Here is a 22,235-nt window from a genome sequence, read left to right on the forward strand (position 1 = left end):
CTTCCTTCTTCCACGGACAGCTCATCCGGTATTTGCATACGAATAATAACCAAAAATTAAAAACCCCAAACGAAACCCCGTTTCCCCTGCAGGAAAGGCGTGATCCTACTGTGTGTGTATATGTGTATATGTGTGTATATGTTAGTGCCACTGTGTGCGCGCACAATCCGTGCCGAGTAAACAAAGTGGAAGCGTTTCCCTAAAACTCTTGCGTCTAGGTCACCATTCCCACAGTATTGCTGTTGCTGAGTTATGTAGGTTACAAAGGGGAAGGGAGGGAGAAGGGAGCTCTGACGTTCGCATTTTGTTCAAGGGCTTCTGCTACACTCGGCGTGCGCAGCCGCAGTCGGGAGACGTGACTCTATGCCATTGGCACTCGATGCCTTGTTAACGAAATGCACATTCCAGGGACGGAGAAAGACTTACAGGCAGCACCGCCGCTGCGCCGTCACAGCGCTAAGCGCCGCCCTCTCTGCTGCTATTTCTGGGCGATGAGCGCTCCCTTCCTCCCAGGCTTAACTTTTACTTAAGGTAGTATGAAAACCTCCTTGTAGGCTACTGTGGAGGACGGGTGCAAAATGGCGAAATGTGCTGCGCCTTTCTCCCCTAGGTCTTGCACGCCTTTGCTGCTGCCGCCGCTTTTTAATCGAGGCGTAGCGCTCGTCTTCCATTCAGACTTTGCTGAATGTGAGAACGATTTGGCATTGCAAATCCAAGTGCTACAACCTGGCCAGCTTGCACATTTTTGTTGCTGTTGCTGCCACCGCCGCCATAAGACCGATTTCTCCCTGCTGCTGCAGTAGCAGCAGCAACAGCAACAGCAGCAGTTCTTCGTACCCTAAGCCTGCTTTACAGTTACAGACCCTCCTGGCGCGTGAGCCGATTAGCAACTGCAGTTCAGCCCGCGCTGGCCTTCAGGCTGAATTTGCAGTATTTCGCTATTAACTCTTCCGCCATCCTCAAACTCAGTTACATGAGCTGTCAACTTTCCGACCTCCTTTCTTTTTCTTTTTTTGCAAACGCCCCGGGCAGATTATTTTTTTAAAAAACCAAACTCATTTGAACTGGAATGAGCTGGTTGTGAGTTGGAAGAGCAGAGTGTAGATTATTATCTTTACAACTGGATTGGCAAAGCGAGGGGGAGAGGAATCTTGCTGACGCTTCTGCTGTGTTGCTATTGAAAATGCAGTTACTGTTTGAACAGCTTTTCCTAATGAAGCGGAAGGGTTTGTTTGGCTTCCCCCGACACCCCCACCCGGAGCAAACCACCCTCGGTTTTATTGACCTCGTTAGATCACATTAATAAACTTGTTCCGAAATATCGTGGAAGGCATTTAATCCCGAGTCAACACGTTCCGTGTTGTTTTTCACAATCATTTATATATGGCAGGACTCCCGTGGGGATTTCCAGAGTCGATGCTGTCGATGCGTTTTCAAGGGCTGCCAGCCAATCCCATCAGCACACAAACCAGTGCAGTGGGGTTGCTGAAGGCTACCCGAGCCTTGTGCAAAAGAGATGGTGCAAAGCGCCCCCCCTTCCCACAAGCAATTCCATTCCCCGTTAAACTGGAGGAGACTGCAACCGGTGATACGTTAAGAGAAATTCGATCCCCCGTCCCGCCCGTGCAATGAGGGGTTAATGGTTTCCTGCCCTCTGATGCCTCCCCAGCGAGGCTAGATGAAACGTAAACATTGCCCTTCCTTCTTCGCCTAGTTATGCTTCCCCGCACAGCTCTGAGCCAGTCATCTACGCCCACTCCCGCTCCTTCCCCTCCGTGGCCCCGTCAAACAATGCGATCGTTGTCCAACCTCATAAAACAGCCTTGCAGGATCATTTTGTGTGTGTGTGTGTGTATGTGTGTGTGCACGAAATGAAATCGGCACATCTATATAATATTTACATTTGTGCGGGCGCTGTTTAACCAGGGAAGCCGGGATCTCCCTGAGAAATGTATTTCTTTTCACAATGGACGGCCATCAGTAACGTCTGGAATTTCTCTGAAAAGAAATGGCAACTGCGGCACCGCCTCCCTTCCCACCTCAGCTTCATTTTTTTTGTTCGGACAGGCAAGAGTTAACGCGGCTTGTTTTCAGTTCCAAAGCCGCCATGCCTTTTATGTTCTGTTCTGCCGAATTCTTTGTCAGCTGCGTTCTCTGCCTTCCTCCTCCTCCCCCCTCCCGAAGAAGCTGTATACTTTTAGTAAACAGATCTTTGTTTTTGTCTTCCACCCTCTGCCCTCGTTCTTTCTCCTGAGTGAAATTGGATCCTTTCCAAGCCGGCTGCAGCAACTGCTGCCTACACATAAAGAGGAGGGGAGAGGGAGGCAGAGGGGAGAGGGAGACGGGTTTCTAGGGTGAGGCAATGCGTCTGCAATTCACAGAGACAAGGCTGGAATTGTAATTGCTTCCATCATGTGATGGGCTTATGAAAGAGGAAGTTCGGATGTTTTAGTCACGTACCTCTGTGCCCTCTTGCTCAGCCTCCAGGTTCTGTAAAAGGAAAATTGCATGTGTAGTTTGCCTATACTGGCGAGGAGCCAAGAACTAGCGTGTTTGAGCACGGAGAGAAAATTGTGACGGTTCTGAATGCTAGCGAAAACAGGGAGGGAGAGGCACCTTTTTCAGATGTGTACGGGGAGGCACGCATCGGGTTCCTTTAATATAGTGTATTGACAAACATCAGACACAACGCTTGTAGGCTTTGACGGAAAAGGTAGAAAAATATATAGTCCACATCAGCAAAAATGCTTCCACACTTCTTGTCCTCCTCTTCACCTCAAAGCCTGACTATTGTTGTTCTTTTTAAGGCGTCGAATGCATTCCTAGAATCAAACAAAGGTCCTTTTTTGTTTGGGGAGTTTGCTCTGTAAAACTGAGCTGAATCAAAGTCCTTTGAGCTTAACCCGTGCAGGGCTTCCATTGTTACATGGGAGTTCTATACAGTACAGTCATACCTCGGGCTACAGACTCTTCAGGTTGTGTGTTTTTGGGTTGCGCACTGCGCTGAACCCGGAAGTACTGGAACGGGTTACTTCCAGGTTTTGGCGCTCATGCATGCGCAGAAGCACTAAATCTCTCTTTGCGCATGCGCAGAAGCACCAAATCGCGATCCGCTTGTGCGCAGACGCGGCGCTGCAGATTGCGAACACTGCAGGTTGCGAACGTGCCTCCCGCACAGATCTGTTCGCAACCCGAGCATCCACTGTCTTTAGGAATTGTTATTGCTAGAGGACACCTAATGGTAGTTGGCTGTAATACCATCCGCCTGTTAAAAATGAAAAAAGAAAGACCTTGCACAACTGCTTGAAAAAGACAAACATACTAAACAACTCAGATTTTGCTTTTGGCTGAAATATAAAATGGCAGGATGATTTCTGTAGGGGACTATGGAATCGCTTAATGATGTTCTACAGAAATGAAACAACCCTTTTAATAAAATAACAAGATAGCCCCTGAAATAATGGATATAATTTGCTCAAGCAGTTGGATCAGTTAGCAAAGCAGTTGATCAAGATTTGGCTGTAATACAGAGGATTCTGTAGCTTCAAGCTGGAATGGGAAAAATAATCTCTCCCTCTCCCTCTTCATTTTGCAGAGGGGCAATCTATACCTGACTTCTTCCTTTATTGTAACTGGATCCAACATGTTGGGGTTTGGGACGGGCTTTTAAAATTAGGCCCAGTGGAACAGCTGCTTCTTGCTGAAAGGCATTCACCATCCCCACTACCTGCTCAGCCAGTTCCCCTTGATGGCTTTTATATACCATGAAGGGCAAGGGCATACACATCATGGGATCTGTCTCACTTCTCCAACAGTTCTGTGCACGTCCTCAAGATCCACAAACTGAAAAGTATCCATAACAACTGGATAAGGTAAGAGCAAGCTGCAAAACCTAGCTCTGCAATAACCGTGGTTTGTGTTCTTATGGCATCCAAGTCAGAATGGCTATGATCATTTTGGCTGAAAGGCTTCTTGCACATTGGTCACAGCATGTGGTTACCAGATGTCCCCGTTTCCCGGGGACAGTCCCCGGATTTACAAATCTGTCCCCGGACTAAATCTGTCCCCGGACAAAATCTGTCCCCGGAATGTCCCCGGGTTTCATTTAATGTTCCTGGATTTGTATTTTGAGTGTTGTAGATTTATTAGTAGGGAATGAATGTTGCGTGATTGGTTCAACGGCATAAGACACATCATATGGGGACTTCCAGCAAGGCAAAATGTTGGGCGCCATGGCAGTGAGCAGCTCCGGAAGCCAGCCAGAGCCAACCGCGCTACCAGGCTGGCTCCGGGCTGCTGAAACTGCCGCTGCCACTGCCGAGAGGGAACCGGGGACGCCCGGTGCGTCAACTGGAGGAACTGCTGGCACCCCCCATGACCCAAATCGAGCCAGGAGCAAGAGCACCTGGCCAATTGCCCAGCGGTGCTCCGGGGCCAGTAAAAACCCGGGAGCCGACTCAGGGAGAAGGAGGAGAGGAGAAGGAGAAGGAAGAGAGAGAAAGAGGAAGGAGAAAAAAGGGGGAAGCCCTGACCTTGCTGTGCCGCTGCTGCTGAGGAGGAGAGGTAGGAGAGCACTGGGTGGGCAAGGACACGTGGCCAAGGCCAGGCCCAACCCGAGCGGCTAGAGCTCCAGACCAGAGCCCAGAGGAAGGCTGCGCGACAGAGGAGACCACAGAAGAGAAGATATTACTTCTTTCTTTTTTAAAAAATAACTTTTTTTCTTTTTCTTTTTAAAAAGTTTGATGTTGCTTCCAGATAGGTGGCTCCTAGCACTAATAATATGTGGTCTTCAGTGACCTCTTCAGTGAGGTCATCGTCTTCAACCGAAGCATCAAGAAGTATACATTGATCTTTTTATTAACACCAAAACACTTTTGCCACTTCGCGCGCGCTCTCTCTCTCTCTCTCTCTCTCTCTCACACACACACACACACACACACGGACAGATAGATAGATTGGTAGGTAGTATGGAAGCATATACATGTGTGTGTGAAATGATATTTTAAAAAAGCATTTTCTAAATTAGCACTTTACTGTTATACTGCTATAACACTCATTTAAGTGGTGTTCCACTAATATTAGAGAGAGAGAGAGAGCAAGAAAAGTGTTTTACTGCTAATTAAAAGACCGATTAAAAATAAACAGGGTGATAACATGGTGCCTAGCACAAAGGGATGGTGCAAGGGTGCTCAGCTGTGATAGGTTCACTTGCCTGATAGGTCATTGTCCACATCACACTGGCCCTATAAAAGGATGAAAGTGTAGTGTTAAGGGCATCTTCTTGGGATAGACCAATGGAAGCCGCGAATTCCTCAGGAATTTCTGACAGAGCACTCACATCATGAATATTAAAAGTTTCCCAATGAATTTTTATTGTGTCCCAATGGTTTTTATCCTGTCCCTGTAAATCTCTTTGGGGACCCTTTTTTGTGAAGCAGTACATAAACTGAATGAATCCAATCTAATCCCAGCAGCCTGGGAGGCTCCATCATCACTGCTGAGGGACCCCATCCCCCAGCTAGTTTAGGAAGGGGGAATGGTGGGGACAAGGATTTACAGGTCCCTTCAGTAAATCAACAGAATCTCTTTCAAATACTTGAATTCAATCAATATTGTGTTTAGTATTTTTACACACACACACCAACTTCTTGAGGAAAGATAGCCTTTTACAAGTCTATCAAATGGCTTTAGGATCTGGTATGCTGCTTTGGCTAGGGAACAAAAGGATTGTGGGGGGAAATTGCTAATTCAGATGTAATGATTACACCATCTGTTTTGCTTAGACTACTTGATTAAGTCAACCAATTGAAGTCACTGGATTGCAAAGGATCCTCTTGGGAACAGTCCAGCTGGACGTTCTCCTGCAAAAATCCTCATTTAAATGAATGGGAGCGGCATACACTTGCATAGTTCCCATTTCTTTTGAAATGAGACCTGTGCAAAAGATCTTCACAGTGGTTTTCCCATAGTCATCTGCTCAATTCATAGGATAACATATATCCAATAGATGCCAATCCAATTTTTCTTTGGCAATCATAAAGGAAAGAGATTCTACACCATTCATGAGAAGCAGGTTCCACAACCACATCTAACCTGATTCCTTTATTCTGAATGGCGTTTGTGACTTTGGGATACAAGGGGGCTGCATGTTCATGTTTTAGATTTCTTCTTCTGAAAATAAGTTAACTTTACCCCCAGCTGCCTCTTTTTTCTAATTAAGTTTCTGGGAATAACCTCCACAACCCTTTTACAAATAAACAGGAAGCTATGGAATCTGTGACCCTCATGTGACATAGTTCTGGCTCTATTCATGACTTTAAACGCGTTAGTTCAATAGGCCAAAAAAGAAAAGCCTCACAGAAAATGGGAACAAGCCAAGAATTTATCAGGAAACACATTACAAAATAAGGGGAAAACAGGGAGCTAAGAATATCACTTGGCAGATGCATTCATTTTGCAAAGCTCTTCAATTAAGTTTTCATTAAACAAATAAGTTTTTATTTTCTCAGAGCGTAACGAAAATAACAGCAGTATTGCATTTAATTTTTAAAAAAGTTTAGAACAGTCATGTTTAAAGCTTCTGTAATCATGAGAGATTTTCTACTTTGGAGGACCCAAACTTAGAAGTCTGTTGTTCTGGATCTTAGAAAGTTTGGAGAAAGGGTCACATTTCTATCAAATAGTTTTGAATATTCCAAGCCAAAGACAAAACTTTCTCAGGGCCTTTGCCAGAAGTGTTGAGCTTTTTCCAGTATAAGAGTTCCTGCATTACTAATTTGTTTCCCCAACTGCAGCAAAAATAAGGATAGGCCAGTTTCAGATGAACGGTGTCGAAACTACTGGTGTCCCTGTGGATCAGATGCAGAGGTAGTAAGCAGTGTAGTGCTTTACAAGCTTAAAGGAGACATAGACATCTTGAAATCAAGTAAACGTAAGCAAACTGTTGAGAACTTGGCTTTCTACGATCGCACTGTGGATGCACTACAGGCAGATTTTATTTAATCATTTTCTTTATGATCCCCACCTCCTCCTTTCCCTTCTGTACATTTTGCCATACCCTAAATCCATTGCTAGCAACCCACCCTTAAGGCTTCTCAGTGTCTTATGCTTGCTTATCAAGTGCCATGGCACAGGGACCTGGATACCAGGTTTGGAGAATATCACCATGACATTTGCAGCTTACAGAAATCTCAGTATACAAAAATCACAAATGAATGAACTGGACCGAAGTCAGTCCAAAAAACAACAACAACAAAAGAACAAGGTGTCATAAGAGTGAAAAGTCAAATGCATAAGAATTAAGATTGAGGGTAATTAGTTCAGAATAACTCAGTTGAAAAGAATCTGGGCTTTCCTTCTGAACACAAATTAAATTTGAATGATCTGCAAAAAATTACAGCAAGACCGCAATTTATGCACAGTTAACTTGTGCACATTCAGCTTTACATGCATGGCAATAATAATAATAATAATAATAATAATAATAATAATAATAATAATTTAAAAGGGGTGGAAAGAGGGCAGAGTTCTAGGAAAAAAACACTTTGGCCATCCCACCCACCACTGAACCCAATGTGTTTTAACTATAAATGATTTTGGGTTTAAGCTCAATCCCTGGAATTATCTAGCTACTTCTTGCAGATTGATAGTGGCTTCCCATTGGAAGTCCAAATCACGTCCTTCTCAGGAGGAGTGGCTAGCAAAAGTATGGGACATTGCATTGTCAGGACACCTGACATATAAACGGAGAGTCCTTAATGGTTCATCAAAAATGGATCCTTTTAACTCAATATGCCATAAGTTTTTTCTCCTATGCTAATTCAACTGAACAGTCCACTAAACCCCCAGCTTTACAGACAAGTATGTGGAGAGGTTTTATTGTGAACTGAATTGTCCCACCTTTTTCTCCTTGTGCAACAACTAAAAGTGATGTTGTACTTTCAGTAGTTTATTGGGGGGGGGTTACCCCTCCTCTGTATCTGTGTTTTTGAATTTTTATGCCAAAAAACTTTTAATAATTTTTTCCCCAAAAAGAACGAAACCCCTGCTCAATGGCGGGCTCACTGTATGACGCTGTTTGATTGAGTGTTATATCCAAAGCATGGAAGTTACCTCACTCAACTTGATGCAGTAAAAAGAAAAGCTTTTCCAGTTTCCAGCTGATGCCAGATTTAGAGAAGGGATTTTAACAAGAAAGTTAATGGACAAGTCAAGCAGTTTGGCAGATATATTTCCCCCTAATTTTACTGGGTTCTTATGGTGTAGTGTCCGTCCAGGACTTTGGAGACCATAGTTCAAATCTCCACTTAGCCATGTAGCTCACTGGATGATTTTGAGCCTGTCCCTGCCTCTCAGCTTAACCTACCTCACAGGTACAGATAGGTAGCCGTGTTGGTCTGCCATAGTCAAAATAAAAAAAAATCCTTCCAGTAGCACCTTAAAGACCAACTAAGTTAGTTCTTGGTATGAGCTTTCGTGTGCATGCACACTTCTTCAGATACACTGAAACAGAAGTTGCCAGATCCTTCTATATAGTGAGAAGGTGGGGAGGGGTATTACTCAGAAGGGTGGTGGGAATGGGACAATCTGCTATCTGCCAATCTCCCATTCCCACCACCCTTCTGAGTAATACCAAGAACTCATACCAAGCTCATACCAAGAACTAACTTAGTTGGTCTTTAAGGTGCTATTGGAAGGAATTTTTTTATTTTGACTACCTCACAGGGTTGTTGTGGGGGTTAAATAAGGAGAACCATGTACACCACCTTCATCTCCTTGGATAAAAATGTGGGATACAATAAATAGGTGCAAAACCAGGAGAAGGTTGTTCTTTGTAGCGTTTTACAGGTCAGTCTCTCCTTAATGATCTGATGTTCTCTGGCTGATCCAACAGGAACCTTTATTGGTGTGTTTCTGCCAGCAACTGAAGACTTCTTTTTAATTCACCTGAGCATTTACAGACTATTGATCACCTGCCCACTCATTTCTCTCCGTTATATGATGTTGTATATTTTATGTAGTTTTAATCATATTTGATTGTTTAAATTATGTTGTACACCACTTGGCTATACTGAGTGAAAATCAATATAGACATCTTTGTATGAAAATAATTTGTTGGCATCCGTCTGTCTTGAGAGACAACAGAGTGCACCTCCAGGAATGAAATCAAACTGCTGTGTTAGCAGCACCAAAGTGACCTCCCTGGGGCACAAGCCTGGGCAGTGAGTGTATATGGCAGTCCTGAGCTGCCCAGATGACAAGACCCCACTCTCAGCCTCACTGGTGTGGTTGAACAGAAAGCAGAACAATATGTTTGGCATCAGCTTGGCCACAGGAGTTGCTGGAAGGAGGCGTACAAGGCGCCATCAAACCATTTTTGGGACTCGACTCTAGATTTGTGTAGGGTTTACTCTTTAGCCTTTAAAAATAGGTTTCAAACAGGAGGTTTCCCATCATCCAGAAACTCAGTTGGTTTCTAACCTACCCATAAGGTTTCAACAGTTTGGGTTCAGGTAAAAAGGTAAAGGGACCCCTGACTATTAGGTCCAGTCGTGGCCAACTGGGGTTGTGGCGCTCATCTTGCTTTATTGGCCGAGGGAGCCGGGGTACAGCTTCCGGGTCATGTGGCCAGCATGACTAAGCTGCTTCTGGCGAACCAGAGCAGTTCACAGAAATGCCGTTTACCTTCCTGCTGGAGCGGTACCTATTTATCTACTTGCACTTTGACATGCTTTCGAACTGCTAGTTTGGCAGGAGCAGGGACTGAGCAATGGGAGCTCACCCCGTCATGGGGATTCGAACCGCCGACCTTCTGATTGGCAAGTCCTAGGCTCTGTGGTTTAACCCACAGCACCACCCGTGTACACAAGTGCTATTTCATAGGGACCACTATTCACCTTCACATGATCTGGATGCAGGAATGGAGAATATTGCTACAGCTTTCGCAAAATTAAAAGAATAGGATTAGAATTTAAAATTCCATTAAGAGAATCAAATGAAAGATGAAAGACAAATCAAACACATTTGTAAACAAACCTATAATTTCACTGGCCCTTTGCAACAATTATAAGTGCAAAGTAGGGTGTTTAATTGTGAATAAATAAAGTTATGTGTATGATAATAATAGAGATGGTTGGATTACATTACATATGTACTTTCATAGAGACAAACAGGGTAAGAAATTCACTCTTGCTGAATTGGAACAAATTCAATTTAGAAATGAATCAACGCCCAGACTGCCAAGGAAGGCTGGAGGCATTATATTACTGGACAGCTAGCTTTTCTAGGAATATATTTGGTGAATAATGAAACATTACGCAGAACCGTGTGGAGCATAACTCTGACAGCCACATTTGTTAGAGAAAATCTGCTTAGGAAGAGGGCAAAATGAAGCAGAGGAGTGGTGTGGGGAGCAGGTGATTAACCCTTTCCACACCACCCACTTTCCCGCTATAATTCTCTCCTCAAGTCACACACCCTCTTTCCTGCAGATTTCTAGGCATGTTTTCCCCTCTGCATGTGAGGTTAACTTGGGCTCTTAGTGAAGTGGAATTAATGGTTTTGGCCAACCATGGTCCTCTTGCATAACTAGGGTAATATTCTGGCCTCTCATATACTTCAAACCTTGGATCTATGCTGTGAATGCTTTGTAGTTTTATAGAATTTATATAGATAGATGATAGATAGATAGATAGATAGATAGATATAGATAGATAGATAGATAGGCAAACAGATGGATAGATAGATAGATGATAGATGATAGATGATAGATGATAGATGATAGATGATAGATGATAGATGATAGATGATAGATGATAGATGATAGATGATAGATGATAGATAGATAGATAGATAGATAGATAGATAGATGATAGATAGATATAGATAGATGATAGATGATAGATAGATAGATAGATAGATAGATAGATAGATAGATGATAGATAGATAGATGATAGATAGATAGAGATAGATAGATAGATAGATAGATAGATAGATAGATAGATAGATAGATGTTGTTGTTGTTGTTGTTGTTGTTTAGTCGTTTAGTCGTGTCCGACTCTTCATGACCCCATGGACCAGAGCACGCCAGGCACTTCTGTCTTCCACTGCCTCCCACAGTTTAGTCAAACTCATGCTGGTAGCTTCGAGAACACTATCCAAACATAATAAAAAAATTCCTTCCAGTAGCACCTTAAAGACCAACTAAGTTAGTTCTTGGTATGAGCTTTCGTGTGCATACACACTTCTTCAGATACATGGTCTTTAAGGTGCTACTGGAAGGAATTTTTTTATTTTGACTATGGCAGACCAACACGGCTACCTATCTGTAACTATCCAACCATCTCATCCTATGTCATCCCCTTCTCCTTGTGCCCTCCATCTTTCCCAACATCAGGGTCTTTTCCAGGGAGTCTTCTCTTCTCATGAGGTGGCCAAAGTATTGGAGCCTCAGCTTCACAATCTGTCCTTCCAGTGAGCACTCAGGGCTGATTTCCTTAAGAATGGATAGGTTTGATCTTCTTGCAGTCCATGGGAAGAAAGATAGATAGATGATAGATAGATAGATAGATAGATAGATAGATAGATAGATTGTCATCTATCTATCTGATGATAGAGATAGATGATTTATATACTGCCCTTCATCAAAAGATAAAAACACAAATAAATAGTTCAAACAAAACAAAAAATAATAGCCCCCTCTCCCACAAACACATTTAAAAGACTATAGACTATTAATCAGCCCAAGACTTGGTTGAAGAGGAACACCCAAACAATTCCTTTGCAGCCACCACACCTTGAACTTTCCTGCACCTTGACATCAAGAGTGGCAAAGGTGGGCATGTCTCACCAAAAGTGTCTGGGTGGGCCAACCTCTGAGGCTCAGAGCACTCAATTACACCTGCAGGCTGAGGATTCCCCAAAACTCCTTTATATCCAGTGAGGAACTCTTTTTAGTCACATCCTGTTCTAGTCAACATTCCTGGAGGAGGAGCTCCTGTTACTGGTGGGCAGAGCCAGAGGCAAAAGTGGGTGGACCAACAGAGGTGACTCTTCCGTTTAATCAGTAGGCTACATTCCATCCACCCAAAAGCCAGAGGTTTTACACAAGCAAGCAGTACCATCTCATGTTGAGGACACACTCCAGACTGGTGCTGGTGAGGGATGTGGCCTGGAGAAGGGGTGGAGCTTGAGGGAAGAGTGCCAAGGGCTGTATAAAGCTATTTAGATGGCCCTATCTGCCCCCTGGGCCTGAGATTGCCAGCCCCTGCTTTAGGCTGTTTGTGCATGTTGTAGGGCTTTTTGATGTGTTTCAATTGATATTCTTCCTTGATGCAGAACCCCAATTTCTAGAGAATGAACGAGAATATTTTCTTTGCTTATACTTAAAAAGCTGTCTCGCAGAAGTTATAAAATTATGGCTAACGCATCTCTTGAAATATTAAAGCTACTTATGGATTTTCCCTCTTGTTCTTCCATAATATGCATATCCTTAAAAATTCTCTTTGATTTGAATTTTGGTTCAAGGCTAAACTTCTGCGTAAGTTGATCTTTCTGATCTTCTTGAAACTCCAAGAAAAAGAGCCGAGATTCATGTGAGATTTATGCAAGCCCACACTACACACAAGGCCTCTTCGTACAGGGATGCATAATTTCAAAGGGCAAATCCAGACAAAGTTTGAGAAGCAGGAACCCTGCTGCAGCATACTCAACACCCACATGTGCAATGGGGACTGTGTTGGTCACTGCAAGACCAAATAGCCAATTGGGGAGATGTCTATCTGGATCAACAAAGGCAGCGTAGTCTTGTATAGGTGCTGGCGAAAAGCTTCACTCTATGTAGTGTTCCTTCTCAGAGGTAAATGGCCTTCTTCAGCAGTACAGCTTTAGATGATGAAGTTCTCAGTTGGTATCTGGTGGTGCTGATGTGCTATAAATGGCCAAATAAGCTAATCAATACATAGAATCGTAGAGTTGGAAGTGATTTGGAGGGTCATCTGGCCCAACCCCCTGCAATGCATGAATCTCAACACATGGTCCCCCATCCAGTTTGAAACCATACTGGACCCTGCTTAGCTTTGCAAATGTGCTAGCAGTTTCATTGCTGCACCACTAGCTTGATCAAGGCAACTAATTGAGTGGAGGTGCTCCTGGTAAAAAAAAGGTGATGGGCCCTGGAATAATAGCTCCTGTTAGGATACTCTTTGCAGAATGTTTGCAGTTTGGGGGCACGCTTGGATTCGGCCGTTGAATGCACAGGTGATAGGAGTACCTTAAGCTGTTTTGCCAACTGTGTCTGACCAAGACACCATCCTTATAAATTCAGTATAGAGAAGGAAGGTAGAAAGCCCATTTATATATTCTCTCTGTGGTTCTTCATGGGTTAAAAGTGGAATAGAAAGAAAAGGTGGTGTTTAAACAGGGTGGGGCTATCTCCTTGGGGAGAGGCAGGTCGGTTTTCTGCTTTGAACATGGCTGCCAGGCTTTCCTTCCCACACATTACTACACTCTTGTAGATTCCACATCTAAATAAACCCAGAGGGACTTTTTATGAGTCATAATTACAGCATAAACACACAGACTCACACTGTGATAACAAATGCCAAGGTAGTAGAGAAGATAACAGGTAAACACGGATACTTCTTTTTCACCTTACTCTGCTCTTTGAAGCTAATGGCAAATTTCCACCTGCCTTGATCTCTTTGTTTAGTTAAGAGCAGAAGAAATATATTGCAATACAAAATACAGTCAGGGTTTTACAGGAAAACATTGACTGGAGGTTATTTGCAATTTATTGCCTCTTGATTTATGGGTGGGTTTTGGATGAGAAGCAAGTAAGGCATCAAATCTTGACACAGTGGCTAGGGTGTACAGTCATGTTAACAATGCACCCATGTTCGTTTTAACATTGAAACAATTCATTTTAACATTAAAATAAAAATGAATATGGACGCATTTCTTCTTTTGTTCTTTGCCTTTATTTTACACGGGGACTCAGAAATTTGTCAGTGGGAGTGGTATGTTCCCTGCAGATTTAATGCCACCTGGGTGAAAAACACCAGTTTGCAGCAACAGCAGCAGGAGGCAGGACGAGTTTCCACTGAAATCAGTAAGAAAATCAAAGAGGAAGGCAATTGAGAAACAAAGATAAAACAGAAGAAGGCAGTTAAAATAAAGGGAAACAGAAAGGGTGTGACTTTCAAAACATTTGTTTTCATTGCATGGCCAAAGGTCCATTTTCAGGAGCAATGTAGATGCTGGATTTACCATGGAGTTTGAACTGGCAGAGCGTGAAATGATCCAGTCTACTTGAAATACTTTTAAGTATAATTGGATTTCAGCATATGTTTAAATCTGTCCCCCTGATAGCAATGGGGTGGGATTCAATCATGTTTAGCTGTGCATGGATCATGCCCACTCTTTGCACAGGGATTTTTATTTATTCTGTTTTATTGCCAGTTCCTCTCCCCCACCCCCTTCCCTTACTGCTCTCGGAAGTGATACTAAGACACAAAAGAAAGCTACATTTTGCCATTTAATTTAATTTAATAGAAGCTAGTGTTTGCACAGAAAGGTCTGGAAGATCTGCAACGTCTCAGTTAAAAAAGAAAGTTCTGTTGGTTTTAAGACAATAATAAAAAAAACACCAACAGAAAATGTTCTTATGATCTTCTATCCCTTTCCATTTCTACCTGGCAGTAAACTCTGAAATACTGTTGTGCTGTAACCTTTTTTTATTACTCTTATTACAGTTTTGTTTACAAAGCTAAACGGACAACCCACATGATTAAAGGAACCGTATTGCTGTCACACAGCCCCATCCACAAATTGCCTTAGCCCTGGAAAAATAACAAGGCTTGCTCCAGTAGTGTAATTTGAAACTCTGGTTTCTAGACAGCAGATGTGGCTGTTAAATACCTGGGCAAAGTCTGAGGTCATAGTGTCTAAGAAATTAACAGGATATATTATCTCTTATCAAAGGACTGGGGAACCTCACATGCGGGGGGACAAATGCCAGGGACTTTTCTTAGGCTGTGCCCCGGCCTATGTCCTTGCTGAGCACTTTTGTTTGGCTGGAACGTGTCAGCGCCGAAGGGAATGGTGAAGAGAATATAGGAGCATTAGAAGCTGCCTTACTTATACCAAGGCCACATTCACACCATACATTTAAAGCACCATGATATCACTTGAAGCAACTCATAGAACTCTGGGAGCCATGGTTTGTTATGGCTGCTGAGACTTCTTAGAAGAAAATTTCCCCCTTCCAGAGCTACAGTTCCCATAGTTCCCTATGTTAAATCAATCTCAGAACTATAGGTCTGGGGAATAAGTGTCTCCTAACATCTCTCAGCACTTAAACCATATGGGAATTGTAGCTCTGGGAGGGGTCTCCTAACAAGTTTCAGCACCCATAACAAACAATGGCTCCCAGAAGTCTTTGTAGAAACCATGACTGTTTATAGTAGTATGATACCACTTTTAATGTATGTGACTGTGGCCCAGGTCAGATGATTGATGCATCTAGCTCAGTATTGTTTACACCAGTAGTTCCCAATTTTTCTCTCTCTCCAGGATGCCTTGAAGATTGCTGAGGGTCTTGGTAGACCATTTAATGCAGCTGTAATGTGCTGTGCGAGATGCTGTGTTCTTTTTAACTGTATTTTTATTGCTCCTTTTATTTCTTATACATTATTTCCTTGCGTTACAATTTGAATTCCATAGGATGCAACTGATAATACAATCAAATGCAATGCAAGAAATAAAAGAAGCAATAAAAATACAATTAAAAATCAATATGTATGTTTAATACTGGTACATCACAGACCACTGGAATGGAACTTGTGAACCACAGTTTGGGAACTCCTGGTCTACACTGACTGACAGCTACAACTCAGGGCTTCAGGCATGAGTCTTTCCCAACCTTGCCTCAAGATGCTAAGAACTGAACCTGAACATGCAGAACTGGTTATGGTACTTCTGGCAGTGGTTAGAATAAAAATTGCTAAATGTTGGAGGTCAGCTAGTGGGCCTTCTTGGGAGGGGTAGATAAGTACTATTTGGACCATCGCCCATCTCTGAGCATTTGGTGTATCACCAGGCACTGCAAAACATGACAGATTTGATAAGATCCAGTTACAGGAATAACTTCATAGATCCTCACCTGCCTGCAGCACACCACAGGATAATGGTTACCTGCCTGTGAATTTGCCTGCGGATTGTGTTGCTTAGTGATAGTTGCATTGCAACAGGAAAATAGATTTCGCGCTTGTGTGTACACTGCTGTTAAATCACACTGCAATTGTGTCGGGTTGGAATTGATTTATTGTTTAGAAATGTTTAACAAATACATCTTTGGGGAGGGGAGAATTGAACCGGGAACCTTTTGCATTCAAAACAGTTTCTCTGCCTCTGAGCTGCAGCGGTTCTCCCACAGAAAATGAACAAACTCGTTTAATCATAGTCTGGGGATCACTTATCTATATTACCTTTATGTTGCCTCTTCAGTAAATGCTGGCTCATGTTTATAGCAGAGATACACAAAACACAGAAGCCATGAGGGGGAAGTGTAATGGAAAGGTTTAATCAGCAGGAGACTGAATGACCTACCAAAGAAGAAATTGGTCAGATATTATCGTAGAACTCCTATTGGCTCTCACTGCCAGCAGCTCACTTGTCTTCTTCTTCTTCTTCTTCTTCTTCTTCTTCTTCTTCTTCTTCTTCTTCTTCTTCTTCTTCTTCTTCTTCTTTTGTCAGGCATTGATTTACTCTGCTATTTTTTCCTCCTTAAGAAAAAATTAACAGTGCCCTTTACATCTATAGATAATTTCCATTTACTGTAGGTGGTTCTTTTTGATGCCAAAGACCTCTTTGTACACTTGCAACAACAATCAATGCCATCGCCTCCCTTGAATAATTAAGGTCTACAGTCACGCTTCATCTATTGACCCTGTGCAGTAGACACAAACATAATTTTGAGATAGAGGTTTTGGATAAGGCACAAGATTTCCCCAAAATATCAATGTATTTGATACCTGTCAAGAAAGCATGGCCTTATTTTACTTTTTTTTGAGAAAAAAGCTCTGGCTTTATCCTTAATGACCATTATTAGCGCTGGCCAAGAAAGCAGCCCTAAATGCAACAATACAGTAAAGCATAACAAAGAAACCTTCAAAGGATAGTATGAATCAGCCTGTTTCAGAGTAAGGATTCCCGTGAAGCAATACGAATTAAAAAACAAAACAAAAATCTGCATCCATTAGAGAGGCGAGATGAAACAAACATTGTTGTCAGTCAGACAAATGGCTTGTGACCAAAGTCCTGAACATATTCATTTGAAAGTAGATCTCATTGATTTCAAAGAGGGTTACTTCCAAATAACCATCAGTTTGTGCTTAGGGCTCCAAGCACGATGCCATACTTGCTTACATACCATTTTTAATTCCATAAAGTGGAATGGTTTGTTGTGATTTGAGATTGTAAGTCTATAGGAAGGGCTTGGTGATTTTTAGTTGTGTCTGTATTGCACTGTCTGCAGTAGTCTTCTCTAAGTGGTGTAAATTATGATGGTTATGGGTTGTATCCCAAGTTATGTGAGCAGAAGGCCATTCTGGCAATAGGGCTTTCCTGCCCCCTCCTCCCTGCTATTAGCTGCCTCTGTCTCTGATTTTCACCCACTCCTGCTGCATCCTTCTGCACCTCATCCCAGACTTCTATGTGCCCCTCCATCCCCATAAAATGCTTTGGAAACCCCTCTGCGAAAGCAGATGTTTTCTTGTGTGACTTTTGATAGACAACTCTACCATTTGAATGTACGCTCACCAACAGCAGGCAATTTCTGTTCTCACATTCCCCCTCTTTCCGCCTCTTTTTGAGAGCAGCAGCAGGCAATTTCTGTTCTCACATTCCCCCTCTTTCCGCCCCCCCTCCCAAAGGATGCTCAGTACTTTCAGCCAGTGCATGTCAATTACATACTAGAGCAAAATACTAGAGGAAGAAAACAAGAAAAAAAATATTCTAAAGGAAACAGTGGATGTATGATTTTTGTGGTTTATGCTGTGGCCACAGACATGTGATCTGACGGTGAGTTTGGGGTAGCCCAATGCAAAAATCCTGAGGATCCATGTGGATCTGTGCTTTGTAACCACGTTTTTGCACCACTGCGGCCCCAGGCAACAGTGGGTGCGTGATTTTTTTGGTGCAAGCTGTAGCCATGGACATTCTATGTGATCAGATGGTGAATTTGGGGTGACCCAGTGCAAAAATTCTGAGGATTCGTGTGGATCCGTGCTTTGTAACCATGTTTTAAGTGGGGAGGGAAGGAAAAGCACTCAAGAGACAGGGAACACACGTGGGGTGGGTGGAGAAGGATGCTGTTAATAATGCAGAAGAGGAGAAGGCTCTTATAAGAGGGGTGGGGAGGAGAGAGAGACAGAGAGCCTGCTTGAAAAACCTTTGCTGTTATTTAGCGAGTGGGGAGGAGAGAGGGACAGAGAGCCTGCTTGCTTTAAAGGAGCCAACTGGACAGGAGCCGCTTACACTCGTGTAAGCGGCTCCTCTCCTCTCCCGCTTTGCTCCTTTAAAGAAGCAGGCTCTCTGTCCCTCTCTCTTCCTCACTCAGCGGCTCTTCTCCCGCTTTGCTGTTTCAAAGCGAGCCACGGAGGAGGGAAGGAAGGGGAACCATGGATCCTCTGCTCACGACTGCAGCAGATCCCCCCCCCGCCGCCACCCGTAGGCATTCGCTCCATAACACGCACAGACATTTCCCCTTACTTTCTAGGAGGAAAAAAGTGAGTGTTATGGTGCGAAAAATACGGTACCTTCTGGCTTCCTGAGAATACTTTATAAGTTCTTCCAAGGTACGCTGCTCTCAGACCTGGCTGCAGCCAGCAAGTTAGACTTCTCTGTCACAATCTGCCTAACCTTTCTTCAGCTCTGGGCCTATTCAGATGGCTATTTTATTTTGGAAGTATGCAGCAACATGTTGTTGATGCATTAGTAGTGCACTTGAATTCATACTGGAGACACCACCCCACTTTATCAGTTGTTCTGTGATGCTCTCTGATGTTTCTGCATTATTGCATCCACATGTGAACTCCCCACCCCATCACCCCTTTTTTCTGAGTGCAAGTTAGTTGTGCTAAGATGCCATGCTACTGGACTTTCCTTTTGGCGCTTTTTAAGTTTTCCCTGTACAGGTTATATGATGCCTGTGCTAAATCATCACTCATCTCCAGACACAAAAACCAAAGGAATGCCAGTATCCACCATCAATAGGAAGTATATGGAAGCGGCTACATCACAAAAAGCAGTTACAATCTGGCACATTGCTAAGGTGCTCTTGCACTATAATGCATTAAAAATGGTGGGGGGACAGAACATCATTTTCCGTATAAAAAGTTATGAGATTTTAACAAGAAACAACAGGACAGGCACCTATTGCAACAGAAGCAGTATAACTACCCCAAAACTTTTCCAGCTGCTAGTTGTATTGAAAGTGCAGTTGCATATAACTGCTCCAATATCATCATGAGCACGATATACTGTAATGATGAATGCACAATAAAAAGGATGTCTCAAGGGCCCACTGACTCATAGCCTTCCTTGCCCCCTTTTTGGTGAGCTGTGTTCCTGGAGTTTGATCCGCTCACCTGGCTGCAACCTGAATGAAGCTGTTATGGGACCATATCAACCTGCTTCCTAGATTCCCAGGCCCCTGCTGGGGGAATTTTGCTATGTCCTGACATACATCATGCTATTCTGCCATTTCAAGGCCATTAGTACACACAAGAAGAAGGCATTAGCACAGATTACGCCAATAATTTTTCACCTGCTTCTTATCTGCCTAGCTCAGTAGGAGAGCACGTCTCAGGTTCAATTCTCCAGACAGGAGCAGCTGCCAGACAACGTAGGCAGCATTTAGCAAGATGGAGCAGTGGTCTGGCTTGGTGCAAGGCAGCTTCCAGTGCTCATTCTTTCCCCTATTTGTCTCAGTTTTGATGATAATCTGATCACAAATCCCCTTTTTAAGACAGAGGCAATGTAAGCATTGAAGAATTCAAGAATGGGCTCTGTGGATTGAGAGTTTGAGGAGATTGTCTATCGAGAGCAATTAGCTTATTATTACTGCAGAGTCTTAACATTTCCATTTGCATGTCCAGTTCTAATAAAAGCAGAGAAGATTGCAACACACTTTTTCATTGACCATTGACTACCAGATGCCCTGGCGGAAACTGCTGGAAGCATATAGTGGTTTAAGAAAGCTGCTGCAGTGCATGGCTTAAGGATTCATGGTTGCTGTGAATGATTGTGTGGGCCTGACATAGGAGATGTTGCCAGACAGACAGTACCACCAAATAAGGAATAGTGTGATGCACAGAGCAGGCAGGCACCCACATGGCAGCTGCACTTAAATGGCACCAATGCACAGTACATATTTGTGTATGCCATATACAGATGGCTTGCATGTTGAATGCAGGACGTGAATTAGTGTCTTGTGAAGGCTGTCTCTTTAACAGCATATAAGCAACATGCACCCAATCTGTGGGTCTTTGCTAGTTCAAAGAGCTGCACAAAGAATCTCAGGACAAGGAGGAAGGGCTTGCCCTTCTCAGAAAGAAATCCACTGACACAGATTCCCTTTGCTGTATTTTCTCTAGTGCACTGCATTCTGTGGCTACACTCCGGATCGCTATTATTGTATTCTGAATCTTATCAAAGTCACTGGAGACACAACACACGAGTAAGTAGCTCTTTGGAAACCGCTCGACTTCCCCCAATGCTGTAAAACTGTTTTCGAAATAACATTGTTACTCTCCTGCATACAAATTCATTGCTGTATCTTTGTTTCAGTCCAAGTGTTCTGTGCTTGGTATGGTTAGCTGTGCAATGACAAGGGAGCTGCCCTCCCTCTGCAGATCTGTTGCTTGGTAAAGGGAGCCGCCAAAGATACTGCAATGTCATGTCTTTTTATCTCCACGCCTGGATTGCCAAAGAGCCTCCAGGAGGAGTGAAGGACAAGATCGTTGTGAGGAGAAGAGGAAATAGCTCAGATCTTCTTCTTTTCACAAGAGAGGCATGCAACGACTTGTGGCAGAGCGTTTCAGAACATCTGAGCTTTAATCTTCGTTTTCAGTTACTCTCACTGCAGTTAACAGAAGCTTTCAAAGCAATTCCATATAAAACTTATTCTTGATTCACTTTACAGTATATCCTAAAGGCACATCTGCAGTACACACTGAAAGCAGTTTAAAACTGTGCCGTATTGGTGGTGCATCTTAGACCCAAGCCCAGCACGTGCAGTATCCAAAAGGTAAACACAAATTGCCCTGCTTTTCTCTATTCCTCTGTTATGGGAGAAAGGGAGAAAATGAGATATATCACTAACAACCCATTGACATTACTATCATCCTGGCATGTTCTGACTGGGCTGAGAGCCCACCAAGATGGGCAGGAACCAGCTTGGAGCAGAAGGTGACCAGCAACAGGTAGCAGGGTGCAGTGGTGTTGCAACAGGGGTGCAGGAGGGGGCGGTGCGCCCCTGGTGCCATGTCTGGGGAGGTGACAAGAAGGCACCCCACGGGGGCTCGCCCTGCCACAGCGGCATGAGCAGCCATCGCGCCACTGCAGCAGCATGTGGAGGATCCTCTCTTCGCGGCTGCAGCTGCAAGCAGAGGATCCCAGCACCATCCGTATGGCGCTGGAGCAGTGGTGCTGGCAAACCACTATGTACAGCGCATGTGTGGCTTTGCTACGTACAGTGCATGCGTCGTACAATGCGATGCCGCACATGTGCCCCACGTAGCAATGCCCCGCCCTGCCCCAGGTGTCACAATGCTTTCATTTGCCCCTGGCAGGGTGTGGTCCTTAGGAGCAGAGAGCAGATCTCAGCACAGCCAATTTGCGGGCAACTGGCCAGATTCTGACACCAGAGGACATAGGAGAAAGAGTTCCCAGGGACAGCAGGGGGTGGTTTAACAAGGTCCATAGCCATGTAGGGCCTGGCGATGACTCCCAATGTCTCAATTAGGGAACTTTTAAAGAGGCTGCCAGTTCCAGATTCAGAGTCTGGTAACTCCACATCTTTCTTTCCTCAGGGAGATGTATTGTGGCTTCAGGCACTGCAACATCGCCACAGTACTCCTGGGCAAATTGCTCCAGCGATAGTTTATTATCAGAAGGGTTATTACTGGAAGAATCTGGAGCCAGCAAACAAAACCTCATTGAAGGCAAAGGCTGC

General features: G+C 43.7%; 1 long non-coding RNA gene across 1 annotated transcript; it reads left to right on the forward strand.

The window, feature by feature from the left end:
* The first annotated feature begins 140 nt into the window (after window positions 1–140).
* Window positions 141–21,383, forward strand: LOC310704171. Its single transcript, XR_014524622.1, has 3 exons — window positions 141–531; window positions 20,656–20,738; window positions 21,204–21,383. It is a non-coding gene; the product is annotated as an uncharacterized lncRNA (long non-coding RNA).
* Window positions 21,384–22,235: the final 852 nt, after the last annotated feature.

The sequence above is a fragment of the Podarcis liolepis genome, assembly GCF_965112155.1.
Source record: "Podarcis liolepis genome assembly, chromosome: 3".
Lineage (NCBI taxonomy): Eukaryota > Metazoa > Chordata > Lepidosauria > Squamata > Lacertidae > Podarcis > Podarcis liolepis.